This window comes from Littorina saxatilis, unplaced genomic scaffold (genome assembly GCF_037325665.1).
Source record: "Littorina saxatilis isolate snail1 unplaced genomic scaffold, US_GU_Lsax_2.0 scaffold_259, whole genome shotgun sequence".
Taxonomy (NCBI): Eukaryota; Metazoa; Mollusca; class Gastropoda; order Littorinimorpha; family Littorinidae; genus Littorina; species Littorina saxatilis.
The window spans coordinates 62,564-66,545 of NW_027127582.1; the positions used below are offsets into that span (position 1 = coordinate 62,564).

General features: G+C 40.4%; 1 long non-coding RNA gene across 1 annotated transcript; it reads left to right on the forward strand.

Moving 5' to 3' along the window:
• The first annotated feature begins 1,975 nt into the window (after nt 1–1,975).
• LOC138956008 (uncharacterized) lies at nt 1,976–3,745 on the forward strand. The gene is made up of 3 exons (XR_011452464.1): nt 1,976–2,453; nt 3,004–3,088; nt 3,256–3,745. It is a non-coding gene; the product is annotated as an uncharacterized lncRNA (long non-coding RNA).
• The last annotated feature ends 237 nt before the right edge of the window (nt 3,746–3,982 follow it).

Sequence of the window (3,982 nt, forward strand, 5' to 3'; positions counted from 1 at the left end):
ATTACAGGACTTCCCTTTGCTATATAAATACATTGCATGCGAGCCGAGGATGTGCTTTACAAACAAACACATATACACACTCATACACACACAAACTCATGCACACACACACACACACATACACACACACACACACACACACACACACACACACACACACACACACACACACACACACACTCTCTCTCCCTCACTCCCCCTCTCTCTCTCTCTCTCTCTCTCTCTCTCTCTCTCTCTCTCTGTGCTGAAGGGACATAAAACTCCAAAAACCAATCTCTCTCTCTTTCTTACACACACACACACACACACACACACGCATACACACACACACACACACACACACACACGAGTACAGACTCATGCACGCGCACACACACACACACAAACACACACAAACACACACACACACACACACACACACTAACACATGTGCACAAAATGAACACACACACACACCGCGCGAGAGAATAAAGACTACAGGGAGGCATGACGTCATGATGCGTTAATTGACGTCAAAGACTTTCGACCGTGACGTAATCTTCTTACGCGAGCTTTATCCATAGACTTGGAAACTACGGAATGTCTACTTCCTCCCACAAGCTTTCCTCCCACCGACAAGTCGTTTTTGTGGTTTATTTCGCATTTAGGTCCCAGGTAACATTATGCAGTTTTAATACGATCAATCGGACCTATTATCAAGTTAGTGTATCAACTTTTGAACGAACTGCGCCCAGTAGACAGACAGACAGACAGACAGACACACACACACACACACACACACACACACACACACACACACACAGACAGACAGACAATTAAAGTCTGCTGAGCCCTAGTACTAGCGTACTCGGGGATAAATTGGCAGCTTGTTACACAAACATTCTTTAATCATAAAATAATTCTTTTTTCATCAAGACAAGATCAGTACAATTCGAAGTTGTGAAAGTTTGAAAAAAGAAAAGCCCGGAAGCAGGGTCACGCAAGGATCGTAGCAGACGACGGTTTATGCATAATGCCGTTCCTCTCAACAGCCAAAAGCCATCGCTAGAGTTCTTGTGAACCACAGCCGTTTGTTTCGTGCATAAAAACGTGCTATTGTAGATAAGCTCACATCGAGTCGCATTCAAATGACTAACTGACGACTACATTGTGAAAAAGGGAAACTGGATCACACGGGTTCACGATGGCTCAGGGGTAAGATAAACCACGCAAAAATAAATTCTTTGACAATTGTTCGCTCTTTACGGAGGGCACCTAGGATGTTCTCAATCGGTGAGTGTTTAAATGAAAGGGTGTTTGTACTGTGTGTAAAAGCCTGACCGTATCTGTGATGGTTTACGGGAGGCTTACTGTGCCTTCAAGGAGTTTAATACACATGAGGTACTCCCGGGCAAATTTGGTTTTATTTGACAGACAAATGCATACATAGCCTCTGAAACAACCATTCTTAGTACCCAAAAGTGGCAGCAGCTATACGCAATTGTAAGGCAAAGTAGCTACGATATTTTGAAAAATGCACAACAGAAAAAACACTGTTTCAAAAAACGGCAACATCAGCTTAACCGCAGGCAGCAGAGTAAATATTTTTGAGTGAACTATCAAGTAAATGGAAGGTGTTAAACAGCAAGTAAAAAGATTGTTTGCGTGCAACACTTAGGAGCACCAGGAGGCCTTTCATTTAAGAAATTGTGTTACGTCACGTCATTTTCACTTTTCTGGATACTGTCAAATCTTCTCAAAGACCATTTGTAAGCCACAATCTAATCAAATACATATCAGAGAAAAGTGCATTCATCGGGCGTTTAGTTGCAGGTACCTCTGATGGGATTGCTCATGTGTGAGAGTTCATTTTCGAAGTACACCCCCTAATTTTGTAAGTCAACGTTATGTAATGAAAGCTTTTTGAGAGGCACTATGACAGGTAAGGGTGGAGTGTAATGAACCTAAAATGTACGTTAACACATAGAAAAATACCTGCTTTAAAGTGTAACTAAACAAGCAAAAAGGAAAAACATCGTTCAGCAACCTTTACACTTTGATATGAAGAAGGGCCTCATATACTGTCGAACTGCGAAAAAAAAAAAAATTTTCTCTCACTCTGACACTGTTTGACGGACATGTGAAGTGCGCGCCAGGAACGACAATCTTCTTAGTTTACCTGATTAATGCCCTTAATTTTTGGTTCTGGTACTTTCAGTTCCGGCTGTTGTCATCAATCTACCAAAATAAAAGATCAAACGGAGTTTTCGATTTTTATTTCATGGTTCAGAAAAATATTGCTTATTTTCTGAAGTCAACCGTTTTAGCGAATCTTTCTTTGATTCTTAAAAGTCATTTCAGATTTTTGAAAAATAGTTAACGGTTAGTAATTACCAATATATCGTAAACAAACATATCGATAGGTTTTGGTAAGAAGACACAAGTGCGATGAATGTGGTACCAGTATTTTTGTGGTAAGTAAGGATGCATTTCTTTGCTGTAAGCACATTTACAATGCACATTTAATCTGTTTAGCAACATAAACGAAAGCATGGTACAGTGCCGCTTGTTTGTGGTCTATCTTTTCGCGGCAGATGCGTAACAATTAGGGTCTCAGTTGGAAAAAGCTGCTCGGAACCAGAGCAGATTTGGCTTGGGTTCTTTGAGTGTGAATGATCGACGAGTGGCTTGACATTTTTAACGAATCATTACTGTAGCCTACTTCAAACCATCATCTGTTTCTGAATTTGTCATCATGATCAGTTATGATTGAGCAGTCTCATAGGAATCGTCCATAAAATGTTAAACCGAAAAAGGGCAGACGATTCTGAATCACACAGGCTGCTGTACAAAATCAGATCTAAAACGATATTTTGAACTGCGACGTCTGCGTAAATGCCCTGTAACAAAATACTTTGTCCTGGTCATGTGTATACACATCAGCTTCTATTGGGAAGATCAGTATTTTATATTAATCACAAATACAAGATTATAAATAGTTCTGAAGATCGCCTTTGATTTCAGTTTCAGCGGCAAACTAGCAGATCTGTCCAAACCGGCATCGTTTCATGGTTGAAACTTGAATAATCCCAAATAGATCTGAGTGGGGGTAAGTTGTATAGTATTTCAATTTTTTACGGCAGTTTTATTTAAAGATAGTGTAGATCTAGTGGATGTCTCTGGTGAAGACTACAGTTATATGAATTTTTTGTTGTAATATTAAAATGATTGTTCTTTATTTACACAGTTGAATAATTTGTATTTATTTGTTTGCAGATTACGGCATACTGAGTGCTCCAAGAACATACGCCTGCTGGCATTTTGTGTCTTTTCTGAAGACGTCGAGGCAAGCAGAAGTCACGGTCCTGGCCACACACACACAATGACATGAACAAGAAATGATATTTTTTCATGGGCATATCCAGTATTAAAACTTTATTACCATGCAAACGCAACGATTAGAATTTAGAGAAGGTCATCGGTCACACACACACACACACACACACACACACACACACACTGGGCGGATCCGGAGGGGGGGTTCCGGGGTTTCCGGACCACTTAGGAGCCGGCCTTTGTATTCTAAGTGACGATTTTGGAAAGAAGTTGGCTAATTAGTTTGCTCAGGTTGCGCCAGATCGATCAATTGTCCTTGTTGTGATTCAAATTTTTCTTTTTAATATATTTACTTTTTTGGAAGGTGTATTAGGGGATGTTTCTTTGCTCAGATTGATCCATTTTCCTTGTTTTTATCAACATACATTTGTCGGACACCCCCCCCCCCCCCCCCCCCCCCCAAGGAGGTTGAACGCTTCGCGTCTTCAACTAAACGCTTCGCGTCGTCAAATTGTCCCTAAAAGAAATTTGGAAACTCCCCCTTAAAAATGATGTGATCCGCCCCTGCACACACACAAACACACACAAATAGAGAAGTAATAAATTAATTTATTTAAATTACAATCAGATGTGGTCGTAGAACAGGCACTGTAAACAAAACCTAGCA